A 15,407-nucleotide genomic window follows, 5' to 3' on the forward strand; every position below is an offset into this window, starting at 1 on the left:
TTCAAAATTACCTTTTCAGAAACTGAATAAAGAGATGCAGCCACGTCCACTAGACTAGAGGGGAAAAGACTGCAAGTAGCTCCACATTCCCACTACTCTAAAAACTGTGCTTTCCTAAAATTCATGGAGAGCTATATTTGACAGGAAGATTGAAGGCAGGTGTTGCAATGACTGCTCGTAGACGTTCTGCCACCTAATTTAAGTTCTCAATAGAAAACAATATATTTGGGCTTTTAGGGAACAGGAAACAGCCAAAAATATATGGACAGGGATGTGCAGAAAGAGTGCACCCCTGCACCTCTCCTGTCCCCCCAGTAGCTGGCTAGACCAGTTCAGTTATAGTCTCAAGTAATTTAGCATAGTATGCTAGTACTTGACCAAATAACCTAACCATAGGGCTGAGCTGTATTGCAGGGTAAATTTCTCTCCTGTGGAAAATGCTACCTTTCAATTAAGAGGCTTCAGTGTTCATCGGAGCAAAGACTAGAGCCCGCACATGAATCAACCTTATGTTTCTTCCCTCTCTTTTCTCTTTGTTCCAGTGACTATTTCATTACTTTCTGGTAGGGAAATTAATTAAATACCTTCAGCTGAAGAAATTCAGAGCAAGAGAGATATGTCTCAGACTATCTGGTAACACTGCAATTAGGGCACTCTGCTGAGATGTAAAATACTTTCATCAAAATGCAATCAGATACGGAAGAGACATTAACTGGGTCCCAGCTGAGCACCCTGTCAGCTCTGCAGCTGTGCTCTATGGCAGGAGTGGACACTTCTCCATGTATTTTTGCAAGGGATTCAGATTGCTCTAAACACACCTGCAAGATCCAACCCTGGAGGTCTAATCTGCGAATCCCACTGTCATTGAGCTGCAGCATAGACAAAGAGCAGCTTTACTGTAGGCACTGCTGTTCATCCTGAGCAGCAGAAATGTAGGCATTTCAGAGCTTTGCTGGGTGTTTTGATGCTATAAGTTCCAGTGATTTCATCTGGTGTGTGCCAGTGCATCTTGCTGAGCTAGAGGAGGAGCTGCAGTAATGTTCTCTCTCACATTACACTGCAATGTGCTGAGCATCATCCTCCTCCCAGGACAGAAGGGTGACTCAACACACTCTCTGTGACTCAAAGACTCACCGCATAACATACCAGTGTAGACTGCCATTTCATTTGACAAGTTGCAAGCCTGAAAGTCATGACAGTGTAGCCAAGTTCAATGAGTAATCTTACAATTTACATTGCCATTAGATTTTACATTATTTATTTATTTTGGGGAAAATGATTCATTCTGTTTCTCAACAGGACATCAGCCAGGGATGTATATGGGAAATCTGTGAACCAGATAAAACTCTTCTGCCAGAAAATTCAAAACAGCTTCTGTTCAGTCTGCATCAAACAGATTTATCAAGTCTCTTATTATTTTTTTAAAAGGGAAAGAAAGAAAAATTAGGTCAGAAACTATGACACCTAGTCAGAACAATCAGCAGATTCACTGTAAAATGCATTTGTGAAAGGCATAAGCAAATCATGGCCTGAGGAGGAGAAATAAGATATTCTAAACTGATTAAGTATGTATAAATCTGTTTAATGCACTGGTGCCTTGACAGTTTGCAGATCCTCCATTTTTCTTGATGTTTAACAACTTTATATATCAAAAATCTGAATAAAATACATTAAAACTTTCGGGAAAGGACTAACTCATAGGATTGCTTTTTCAGTTTCTCTCTTAAGGATGCTTTTCACATCAGTGTGCTTTCATGCTTGTCAGTGCATGACTATCTGAAGGGCTCCTGCAATGCTGAAAGTGACAAACATACATCTCCATAACTAAACCTCACTGCTGGTCAGAATCTATCATTCCTTTTCCCATCTCATTTTTGTGGTCTATGCCTTAGCAAGACTTTGAAATCCACACCTCAGCTCTCTGCACTGAGGGACTTGAAGGAAGTTTCTGCTGAACTTACATCATTCACATAAAATGGGAGTGAGCCAATAGTTAACCATTTAGATTATACACAAATACCTTATGATGTTTTGTACATATTGTTCTATAGATATTTTCAACCAGAGTTTGACAGCATCTGGCCACATAACGGAAAACTGTATCAACATAAGAAGTAAATAATAAGCAGGTTGATCAGCTGTGAGGCTTTTGTATTTTACCACTAGTTCTTTACTCCTGACAAGAGTGCATCTTTCTTGGAGGCTATATAAACCACCACCAGAAGGAAATCTGCTTATTGTTATCAGGAACCAGTGTTGTTCTGATGCAAGTTTTTGTTTCTCTACTTTAGTCCTCTTTTCTTTAACTCTCTTTGGTTTTTTGTTTTTGTTTTTTTCTTTTCTGTAGTCTTCCTTTTTTTTTCCTTTGTGAGAATTTCTATGAACTATCTTTCACATAGACTTACAGAAAAGGTCGGAACAGAACCTTTCATAGGAGACCTGTTTATACTGCTTCATTTCATTTAATCTATTATTGGCTTACAGTTGACACATATTTTACTTTACAGAGAAACAACAGCTCCAAACTTTTCCAAGCCTAAATTGCCCACCGAATCCGGTCCATGAAAGATGAATAATTGCACAACCCTGTGTTTCACAAAATGTCCAGTTTTAGACAGTGATGAAGAACACTAAATACTACTTGAAGATCGAGAAAAGCAAGGTAGAGTCAAAGGCAAAAACATTATTGCAAACTTTTTTCCCCAAAAAGATCACAATGAAAAGTAACCACAAAGAGGATAATCAATTATATAATTCCTAAATGTCCTTATGCAGGTGTTACACATTAGCATTTGGACTACATTAAATATCTAGAAATACATGCAGTCACCATCACCTTATAAGTTCACAAGTCCAATACATAAGAACTCTTTGAAAGACATAAAACCCAAATGTTGTTAATGGGATAAACAATGCATGTGCAGGTTCATACAGCTGTAAACAATATTGAGCATTTAGATATGTCAATATTTAAAATAAAAATAATTTTTAAAATATTTGTCCAGACTTTATAAGCCTCTAATATTCATAGTCTCTTTATAAGTAAGAACTTCATAAGGACTGTGTCTCTAGACATCAACATGCCTAGAATTACCCCATACTAGGACTGGCAATTTGACTGGTTAATATTAGTGCAGTGGAAAGAGCATTAATATAGTAGTTAATAGTCTTTAAGGAAAAGTACTAGACCATTAATCTCTTCAGTAATTCACTCTAATCTACGCTTATTGGTAGCTAGGACTAATTGTCCCATGTTAACAGGTCTTACTGAAAGCCATGTCTTTTATTGAGTGAGGAAAGCTTTCCTAACAATCCAATTCTTATTTATTTCTTTTCAAGCATTTCATTAATATTTTAATTTCATCTATTTCAGAGATGTTTCAAAATCATCATGCACATGTTTAAATACAAAGTACTCAGAAGACATAGTTTCACAGAAATGAGTTACACTTAATGCATGAGGAGTCAGTTTGAAATGTTAGGCTAGAAAGTTATATTTTAATGACACTTAAGGCCAAATTTATCAAAACCTTTAAGTGAAAGTTTCAGTACTTTTTTGAATTGCCATCTTAATCTTTTGCCAGACCAATAATATATGCATTATATTATTCTAGTAAATCTTCTGACAGTCTTTTACAATACTTGTCTCATTCAGAGAGTAAGTCTTGTTTTCTATGATATTCATTTTTCAGGAAGAAAATGGGATGCTTAAGACAACTCAGGATTAACAAGATGCAAGTTAAAAAAGGGAAAAATACTTCTGTGAAAGTTGAATTCCAATACCATCTATTTTTGAAGCTCTTTGAAACTAGAGAAGTTAAGCAGTGCTGGCAATCAGACTCTGTCTTGAAAGTGACCACGGGAAAGCTACGAATAAAGCAGAGTGCTAAAGGAGACTGGGTAGAAGTAGCTGCAGACCCTAAAGAAAGCATTAATGGAACTTTCTGCTATGTTGCGCTTGTATAACTGAACCACAGACCTGATTTATATTTCTAAATAGAGGGAAAAAATTGTATAGACTCATTATAAAAGAACGTTTCTAGCAGAGTGTTATACCTGGGTGTTCCTCTTGTGCGAGAGAACTTGTGACAACACTAGGAACTGGTTTATGATTCCCTTCCTTTAGGTTACCTGCTTAAAGTTGATAATTACTTTCAAGAAGGCCATTTAGGACAGACTTTTGTTAAGAAGCACCAAGCACAATTCTACAATGCAAATTAGACATTAATAGCAGAATCCCCTTTAATACATCTTAATACTGAGAGAAAAACAAACCAACACACATGCTTTCAGTCAGAAAAAAATGTTTCTTCTTCATGACTCTGAAGTACTTTATTAGAAAGTCCCTCTGACATATGACAAACAGGACAAGAAGCAACTCTGTTCCATAATCCAGTCTAGCCCGAAAAAGATGATTCTCTGGGCAGGGAAATGCATAGCTATGCCTAAGACACAGCAGGCCAATGTGTAGGCTTTCTGCCTAGAACCATACAAAGGGGCTGCAGCTGGCTCCTGCCATCCCTCGGCCCAGTGCCCTTTTATATCTTGCATCTCTTAACAGAGCTCTTATGAATGACTGAGGACGTTCTTGCTAACTATTCAAAGGGAAACAAGTTCCTTTATATTTAAGTCCTAAGTTTGAGATTCAGAACTGGTCCACATTAGTATACAAAATCCTAGGTGTTAATTATAAATCACATGCAACTAAAAAGGGTTGGTGGTTAGACTTAAGTTATTCAGATCCCTGTGCCATGCCATTAAGTGCTCTGGAATTGTAATGTGCTAGTAGAGGACATTTGTGATTTCTTTGCCGCAGTGTTTTTTTTCCCCTGTCACTGAACAATAACATTTGAAAAAATTCTTACTGTATCTGAAAAATATCCCATTTTATGATTTCTCTTACCATTTCTGCACACACAAACCTGAACTCCCAGGGGACCCCATGAAAGCTTATTTCCATTAACTTAGGCACGCAGTGGCAAATGTAATTTTTTAATGTTATATTTAAAATGATACTGATATACTGAAAAAAAATGACAAGAGAATTACTGTGTGGGAGACAACTTTCTGTAGCTACATTTTTTTTTTAATACTTCAGTGTCAATGATTGTGTGCCATTGCTAGAGCCGCTGATGTGCATTTGGATGCTTCAGGAGGAACACTGTATGTAAGCTCACTTTCAAAGGCATTGCTGAATAGGTGCTTTTTTTCCCTTTAGAGATTCCTGGAAGCAGCATTAAATTGTCCTATGCATATTTGTATAAAATATAGATGATCTTGTGTTTTATTTATAAAAGTGTCATCCTCATCCACCTAAAGATAAAAGAAAAACAACCACTCCCATTTTTACAGGTGAAAACTATGTGCTAGAATACCAGAAAACAGACAAAATACAGCACACTTCAAATGGAACAAAAGGGAAATACAAAAACGATGTACAATAAAGAAGTGAAATACTAAGTGGAGCATGTAGGACACAAATGGAGATGAAACTGGTTTGGTTGATTCCTAATGTGGTATCGTGAAAACTGAAAAAAAGGATAATGAAGGGAGACCTGGGGTAACTTCAGAGGCAATCTCTGGAAAAGAGGCAAATATCTGAAAGAAGCAACGATTGCTTACAAATGCAGCATGAACCACTTGATAGCTTAAAAAAGATGTGTCAATCACTGACTGTCAGAAGAGAACAAGGTTAGAGAATACAGTTCCTTAACAAAAAATACCAAGGGAAAACAGAGGGATTACAAAAAAGAGAGGCTACTTCCAAATTAGAGTATCTGTTTGGGAGATCACAGAATTTGAAAATTGAAATGGAAGGGATCTCAAGATGCTGTCTAACCCATTTCTCCATCAAAAGATATGATCCACTAAATCAAAATTGTTACTGAGAAATAGTTGTTTAACGTCTTCTTAAAAATGTCTGGTAATCCTGAGTTCTGAGAAAAGCTGTCATGGAAAATAAAGAGACAAGAATTCTACTCCATTTACAATGCAGTTTACTTAATAACATCCCAACCAATTACAAAAGCTGTTACCAGAGGTAAGGCTTAAATTTGAGAAGGACTAAGGAAAACATACCGACATGCTTTTTACAATAACTTTTCCTGGTATAATTTATTCTTTTTTTCTTTAAGCTTTTTATTTTAAATACAATTAAACTGTAAGAATACGTTCGTTTTCTTAAAAGCATTACAGCACAAATAATGCTCCTAATAGAGATATTAGCAAAGATTCTTTTATTATTTGTTCACATATTTTTATTATTTATTTGTTAATTTTTAAAATATATGGACATACTGGAATTCCACTCAAGGATGACTTTCCTTACTTCAAGGCCACTTTGAACTCCTCTATTCTATCGGGGATAAAATCAACTTGCCAGCCACTCTTTTTCCTTTTTTACACCATTATTTAATGTTGTTGAGGTGTTTTTTATCAGAAAAGAGGTATTTGTATATCATGACCATTATTTGAAGCTTATATTTCTTTATGCTTATTTACAGGCTGTCAAGATATTTTCTGATACCAAAGCTGTATTTTGATGTAAAAATGACAATTTCAAATAATAGGCAAATTGGATTACCTGAGGTTATAACATATCCCTTGAACTATTTAAATTGTATGTTCAGCTTGCAGGCATCCTTCTTTGTATTTTGGGTTGTCAGATTCACTGTCTCACTTTCTAGCACATCAATTTTATTGTAAACCAATCTACACATTTGAAGCTATCACAGTTCGAGTATTATCAGATTGAAGCAGGAGGAAAAAGGAGACTTACTGTTTGTTTTCAGTGGAAACTACGCATTTTCCCCAAATAATTGAAAATTCAGTACATTTCCCCTAGAAACTAGTTCTAGGTCTCAAAAAAAACCAACCCAAAGATGAATTTTTCAAGTCAAAATCTCTCAGGTATCTGGCTCAAACACTGAGCTTAAGTTCTGTTTTTCATTTCTAATTTCAATGTTACACCTCAATGTTCTAACAAAGTAATGGACAACACGCATATGTGTTTTGTTTGGATTACTAGTAGGAAGGTGTCTTGGAGATGCACTTGTTTGTAATTTAGTTAAGTTTACAGTAATTGCTACTTATTGACTACTGACCGGAATTGATGTAATCCTGTTTTATCACTGCAGGAACTTAATAAGTGAACATACTCTTGCTAAACTAATACTGGGGCATTTGGTTGCCTGCCCTTAAAAAAAAAAGTAGGCACCAACCTGCCATCCACCCCCTCCTCACCATCTTTGAATCATGAATTTGAGGACAAATTTAGAAATTTTTTCAATTTAACGAAGGACAGTTTAAGAATGAATGTTTTGAGTTTTGTGCGAGTAAAGAATTTCACAGAATGGAAAAACTGCATTATAGCTTTTGCAAATGAGAGACTAAGTAATAAAATAATGGAGTCTGCATTAAAGCAAAAGAGAAAGCAAAAAGAGAAAGCAAGCGAAAGAAAAGGACAGAGATATAATAAATAATAGCAGTTGGGTGAGAAACTAGAAGACTAATGAAAAAAACAGAAACTGAAAGCAGTAAGATAAAAGAACTGGAAATGCACAAGTAGATGATTAAGGACTTCAGCTGAAAAGGTAAGTGCACCTGGGGGAACGCTGACAAATAACAAACTCACCTGCTGCACGCATCTCAAAATCTTCGCTGAAGGAAGATGTCCAGTTAATTATGAGATCTGTATTTATTAAGATAACTGAAATAACAAAGCCTGAAGAAAGAACTGTCCTGCTGATGTGCAGGTTGCTTGTTGATACCCTGCTGTTGCTCCTCCCAATATGTAATGTTGGGCAACAGGCCCTGCAGAGTGTTCCTAATGTGGGACTTCAGCAGAAAACCCTGTACTGCAGGTTTTTTTCAATCTGCAGATATTAATGTTACAGAATCCTCCCTTCATCATTTCACTACTGAGCTGAGTAATAAAGTTCCACTTTCCTACTGATGGGACCAATGCTACAGATCAGCTCTTGAGAGAAAAGGCTGCATGGAGGGAGGAGAAATCAGTCCCTGTGTCATCTGAAGTTTTCTCCCTTGTTCTCCACTGCAATACTAATGTTAGTCAGAGTGAGAACACCGAAGGTCCTAAGGACAGCGTGGAGACAATGGGAGGGAACTCATAGATCCTCTTCCCAGGACACAGAGCAGCCATCTGGACAGTAGCTGTGCTTGTCTTTATTCAGGGAGGCTATATGCACCTCAGGCTCTGAAGAGCCGTGAGGGTTGACTGATTACAGAACATTTTCTGAGACTAAATGCTGTATTTAAAGTGCCATGACAATTAATACAAATACAACTGAGAACATGGACTCAGTTGTGCATGGGAAGCCACGGTTTTCAAATCACTTGCTGATTTTGTAATAGCTGACTTGAAAGTCCAGCTGTGATATGCAACTATTACACATTATAGTTATTTGAAAGGGAATACACTAGATATGAAAAGAAAATGCTAATGAGGTGGTTTGCTCATCATTACGTTTTGTTGTACCATGTACTGGCAGCTTTCTCAAGGATTATGGTGGTATATCTTTCAGAATAGTAAATACTGTTTTATTTGCTATGTGGGTCAGAGAGGAAGCCCCCATGAATAAAAAGATTGTGCTTGATACAGAAGGGTGGGTAAGCACTGTTGTAGCTCCTTTGTATTGTGAAAGACAAAACGATACACTTTTATTGGGGAAATAATTGAATTTGGTAGAAAGTAAAGTAATTATCTCCAGTTTTAAAACTATTTACTCTCAACTTTCTTAAACACTACCCAGGGAAGTGGTTGAGTCCCCATCCCTGGAGGTATTTAAAAGATGGGTAGACATGGTGCTTAAGGACATGGTTTAGTGGTGGAATTGGCACTGTTAGGTTAATGGTTGGACTCGATGATCTTAAGGGTCTTTTCCAACCTTAATGATTCTATGATTCTATTACTGCAGGAACCAGAAAAGAAACTTGACCAATTTTCCTTACATTTTAGATAATCATAGGAAGCAAAAGCTAATGACGGCTGGATTGCCCAAGTATAACTACATATACACAGAAAAAAAAGAATGTTTTGAGTGGCTTTTTAAAGTAGCTGTGGGTTGATTGATTGGTTTGATTTGAGATGATAATTTAAACCCTCTTAGACAGCTCTCTGAATATACTAGCATAGTTACTGACTCCTGGAAATCCTGGCAGTTGAGTCAGAAAGAGAATAGCCACCTGTGGTGAAGTTGTACTAGCAAAGAAAAGCTATATCATCTTTCCTCACACTTCTTTCCTCACTCTTCTTTCCACTCTTCTAAGTAGGCTAGTTTCAGTGAATTATCTCTGTTCACACCGCTGCAGTGAGGGGTGAATCCAGTTTGCACTGTGAATAAGAGAAGATGTTGCATGCTCCCTAGCAAAGTGCTGACTTTACTTTTTAAGTTCTGTTTTCCTTAATGGAGAATGATCAGCAATGAGAATTGAGAACAATTTCATTTTAGCATTAGCTAAAGTAATGAAAAATTGCCATTTTTACTCAGTGGTACAATATTCCTGTAAATTTCAAAGGAAATTAGAATGAAAGCATATTAAGTAATCGTTGAGTGTATGAGTGCTTTTGAAATATCAGTGGCAAGTGTTTTATTTCCATGAAAAGCTGTTAAAATGTTATTGTAATGTATTTTTGAATATTTGAAAAAGACGGGAATAGTTATTATTTGCCATTATTTTGAATGTATTTTTCAGTACATACAATTTTCATGTTATAGCTATGGAAATAGAGTAGAATCATATATAAACTGACTTCCACCATATTTTTGTTTCTGACAGAGATATGCTGTCAGTTTTTGAAGCTAAACTAGGAAATCAAACAAGCAGTTTCCTTTCATATATCAGCCTTATATTTATTTTCACTATTAATAATGTGCTTTTCATACATATATTCTATTTTCTTTTGGAATTATACCTTAAAATTGAGACACTATCATTTAGAAGAATATGGAAAAGAAATTGGCAAGAGTTTCATTGAAGCGGATAAAGTTGGCAATAATAATGGGATTTTTTGTAAGGCATTGGTAATGCAGAAATATCAGTTCTCTTACTAGAATCTTAAGTTTTTCACAGCTTCGTTTTGAACTGTTGTGAACTTTCATTCTGAACTTTCTTCAAGCCAGATGTCACTCCACACTTCCTAGCAACATAGATAACATTGAATTTTACCATGTACTGGGTTTGGCTGGAATGGAGTTAATTTTCTTCATGGCAGCCTGTATGGTGCTGCGTTCTGAATTTGTGACTAAGGCGGTGTTGATAACACACCAATGTTTTAGCTATTGCTGAGCAGTGCTTGCACAGCATCAAGGCCTTTTCTTTTTCCTGCTCTACATTCCTCAAGGGGAGTAGGCTGGGAGTGTGAAAGAATCTGGGAGTCGACATGGCCAGGAGATCTGACCCAAGCTGGCCAGCCAGATGTGCCATACCATATGACAATGTACTCAGCCGTAAAAGCTCAAGGAAAGGAGGAGGAAGGGGGAACATTTGTGGTTATGGCTTTCATCTTCCCAAATAACCATTACACATGTTGAGGTCCTGCTTTCCAGGAACTGGCTGGACATCTGCCTGCCAAAGACAAATAGTGAATAAATTCCTTAATTTGCTCTGTTTGTGCACGCAGCTTTGCTTCACTTATTAAACTGTCTTTATCTCAACCCATGAGGTTTTCTGACTTTTGCCCTTCTGATTCTCTCCCCCATTCAGCTGTGGGGTGAGTGAGCAGGTGGTGGGGGCTTATCTGTTGACCGGGGTCAATGCCACATATGCCATTAGCCTGATTATAGTGGGGGAAGTAGAAAAGCAAGGCTGTCCATTTAGTCAGTAAGAATTTCAGAGAAGTTTTTGTGAGATCAGTTGTGGGGCACTGGAAGAAGTTAGGCTTTCTTTGGCTGCAGATAGGAACAAGGGAGTGTAAAGGGTTTTTCCTGTGGGTTTCTGATGTTAGTGATGAGTATTAGATAACGACAATGGAGGTTGAGAGAAACTAGAGTGGCGGGCTGGGAGCTTAGGGGAGCCAGGGTTTGAAGATGAGACAAAACACAGAAGGAAGAAGACACAGGAGTTTCGCTCTGCCACTTACTGGAAGCTTTCTTGTGAGTCCATCAAGAACAACATCAGCAGCAACAGAGACTTCTGCAAAGAGGCAACAAGTGATTGTCTGGGTTACACTCAGTGCTAAAGGAAATAACTCCCACCTCCTCTAGCACAGGCAAAACAGGTACTGTCAACCAATGCGGTTATTTACTTTGCATATGGCTAATACTAACCCTGCTCTAGATCACTTCAGTTTATCCCATTTGTGCAAATTATTTTTTCTTTAATATTAGGGTCTAAGACTTAGGTAAGCAGAAGAGATAAATAAAATTTGTTTTTTGCTTCCTCCCCTCCCTCATTGCTGAGAAATGGTTTGTCAGAAGAAAAGGTATGCAAACTTACTGGGGTTTCCAAGTAGATTTTGTGGTTTTTTTTATTACAGCTATCCTTCTTTGCACAGATGCATACTGAAAACAGAAAGAAGGAAGTATAATGATGAAAAAAAACCCACTACCTAAAGCTCAAACAAAGAAAACCCTCTAAACCATGAAAAATTCAAGAGAGTATCATTTCTCTGAGTTAGGCAAATTGGGACTTGAATATGTATAACCCACAGACAAATAAAAGGTCTGCACCAAGCTATGAGGTATTCCACCATAGTCATCCTCATTTTTAAAATGGGGGAAAATCCTGAAAGCTTTGGTTTCACCCATACAAGTCTTGATAATGCTATCTTTTTTCCAAAGTATTTTTATGTTATGCATTTATATAATTTTAACATTTTTTAACAGCAAGTGCAATTTACAACATTGAAAAAAGGAAGAAAAAAAAGGATGTTAGAGGTAGGTAGGCAGCCTCTTGCAAGGGTAGCATGCATTGAATTTACTAGATTTGAGTTAAACTTTTGTGGATATTATTTCTGGTTTTGCCTTTTTGACCTATTCCCTTGCTGATACTTTTTACAGTAGGCAGGCATGCATGCTCACAATGCATTGAAATAAGCTTGTAACCTGCCTTCCAAAATACATATTCTACTGTATGCTTCAGATGGTAGACACCACTTTTTTTGTAAAACCTAGGAAAACTATCAGTAAATCCAAAGGTGGCTTGACATAAAATAAATTTAAATCTCATGAAAATTTAGGCCTGCACTACTCTGAATGTCATCTCCGTATACAGAGCACGTTCTTGGCCAAATACACAGCAAAGATCCAGGTTGCCTAATTCAGCTGCTTCATGCGTAAATCATAGCTGGTTGGCGCTGGCACACTCATTAGAAGTATTCAATTTAAGGTCTCTCCATGCAGTTCAAGCTTGGATGGATCTAAAGCTGTCCTGGCCATATTGGGCAGACATGAGCTTTTTCTTGGTAGTTACAGAACTGTTAACAAAGAGTTCAACCTAAGGTACTTTGTCTTTCATTGGAACTTCCTTAATCAGAAAGACCATTCATCACAACTCACAGCAACAGGATACACAGATTAATGCAAAGCAAGCAAATGGTCCTCTGGAAGGACTACTGTCTTATTTTATGATTTAATTCTTTAATTATGAGCTGAAGTAATTTTGTTTGGGAGAGATTTGATTCTACTTTCCTACATATAGTACTTTATACTTGTCTTTAGTCCTTATTGAATTTTATCTTATTGATTTCAGTCTGTTTCTCCGGTCTATGAAGAACATTGTGAATTCTAATCCTGTCCTCCAAAGTGCTTGCAAACATTCCCATTGGATTTTATAAGGAAACACTTTATTCCATAATGAAAAGCATTATTGGAGATATTGACCCCTATCTTGTCCAGTACAGACCACTGCAAATCTCCCCTAACGCACCCTGAGAGTAAGCCATGAATCAATAAAGCCAGTACCAAAAAAGTAGTGGTTCCTAAGGTATCACATCTACAGCTTTCCCCACTGTTGACCAAGTCAGTTTTCAGACTGTGAAAAGCAAAAAAGAAAAAAAAAAAATACTGGTTTGACTTGATTTCTTCCTAATAAATTCACACTGGCCATTTCTTAACACCTTGTTATTCTCTCCAACCAAATTCTGCTCTTTTAAAATTGATTCAGCAATTAAGCTCACACTTTGCTTATAACACCTCTTTAATCCAAGTAACGTCACTGGAAATGACGATATATTCAAGTCATCTTTCCATCAGGCATTTATTTCTGGAAATTGCAACTGGGTATGTTATGTTAATTATTTCACTATTTTTAAGATTTAGAAGAGACACAAATTATTAACACAGCTACTCATTTTTAGACTTGCATCTTAAGCATGTACTGTATCCTTTGTTTGACTACATTAATTTTCATTGGTTAGAGCACAATTTTTTTTTTTTTAATTAAAAGAAAAAGAGAGACAGTGGTGAGTTTATTTCCAAGTACTTGAAACTGTAGCCTACTGAATGCCTCTCATAGAAACAGCCTTCACTGACACATCTCTAGCCTGTTACTTGGCAACCTTGACACATTAGGTATTAGCTGCCATCGATGTCACTTTCTCATTTAAAAAAAAAAAAAAAAAAAAGACAGAAGCTTTAAAAAGGACAAACCAAAGCTGGGCTCTGTCTTTCCAAACCATCTTTTTTGACAGCTCATTCTGTCAAAATCTATACTATTAACAGTTATTCAAAACAGAGGAATATACCTTTGACATCAAGTCTATAAATAGAGAACTAACTACCAGCAGACCCAATAGAGCTTTATACTTCATGCTGTTAGTAATGTCCAGTAAGTTCTTTTTACTATTGTCTTTTTCTGTGTCTTCTTTTTCTTTGGAAGGACAAGAGAAATCTCCAAAGGCTGTCTCTATCATATTAGTATGAAGAGTAGACCGTATATTCAAATTCAAATAAGTATCATAACATCTAAGAGACAGGGCTATATCTTTTATGCAATAAGGCTGAATTCTTAATGAGGATAATGAGTATTTTCTGTGTACACAAGGGCCAGAAAGATACTGAAATGTTTTATTCATTTAAATGAGCAAATATCCAGGTTATTGTATCTTTGATCTTTACCAAGGATGGATCAAATACCAGTAGTCTTTTTAACTGCAATATATGTCTCTGTGAAAGATGCAACAGACTCAGTCTCTAAATCATAAGACAGAGTAAAAACCTCACTATAAATGTAATCATCAGATGAGGCACATCTGATTGAAAAGACACCTGAAGAGTGGCAAATCACCAGCTTTAGTTTAAAATAAATTTTTGCTTATTACACTCTTGTTGTGGTTTAGCCCCAGTCAAGAACCAAGCATCACACAGCTGCTCACTCACCCTTCACACCAGTGAGATGGAGGAGAGAATCTGAAGAGCAGAAGTAAGAAAATTCATGCGTTGAGATAAGAACAGTTTAATAATAAAAAGATGAATAATGATAAATAATAAAATAATAAAATAATAAATAAATAAATATAATAATGAAATTATAACGGAAAGGAAAACAACAAGAGAAAGAGAGAAAAACAAAACCCAGGAAAAACAAGTGATGCCATGGCTCACCACCTGCCAACCAATGCCCAGCCAGTCCCTGAGCAGCGATCGCTGCCTCCCGACCAACTTCCCCCAGTTTATATACTGAGCATGACATGATATGGTATGGAATATCCCTTTGGCCAGTTTGGGTCAGCTGTCCTGGCTGTGACCCCTCCCAGCTTCTTGTGCACTTGCAGAGCATGGGAAGCTGAAAAAGTCCTTGACTAGTGTACGCACTATTTAGCAACAACTAACAAATCAGTGTGTTACTAACATTATTCTCATCCTAAATCTAAAACACAGCACTATACCAGCTACTGGAAAGAAAATTAACTCTATCCCAGCCGAAACCAGGACAACTCAGAAACAAAACACATTCTGGAAACCTCTTGCTTTAATTTGCTAAGAGCCCTTCACTTATGTTATAGCTTCCAGTCTCACTGCAAAATATTTCATGTATCTATTTGCTTGACACTCACAGAAAATAAATATAGGCCACCTTTTTTTCCTTATCTCTTTTACTTCTATGGTGATTCAAATAAATGATATTACCATTTGAAGATACCTAAGGCCTTCAACACATGCTGAAGCTCTAATTTATGATGTCATCTATTGCCAGGCAATTTACAGCTGCTTGTCTCCATCCTAAGGACCTCAAAGGTGGGCTAGCCTTTTTTCTTCTGGCCCTAAGAGACATTTAGGAAACCTTTCATAGCTGGACTACAGGAATGTATTTAATAATTTAAATCTTCACGTTTGATTTTCCTTATCGTATCAAGACTCTAATGGTGCCTCAACTCAATATATACTGTATGTGCCTAGAAGAAGACGAGGTTTTATTTCCACATAGTTTAACTTGAAAATCAGGGA

The sequence above is a fragment of the Platalea leucorodia genome (genome assembly GCF_965183815.1).
Source record: "Platalea leucorodia genome assembly, chromosome: 6".
Classification (NCBI taxonomy): domain Eukaryota; kingdom Metazoa; phylum Chordata; class Aves; order Pelecaniformes; family Threskiornithidae; genus Platalea; species Platalea leucorodia.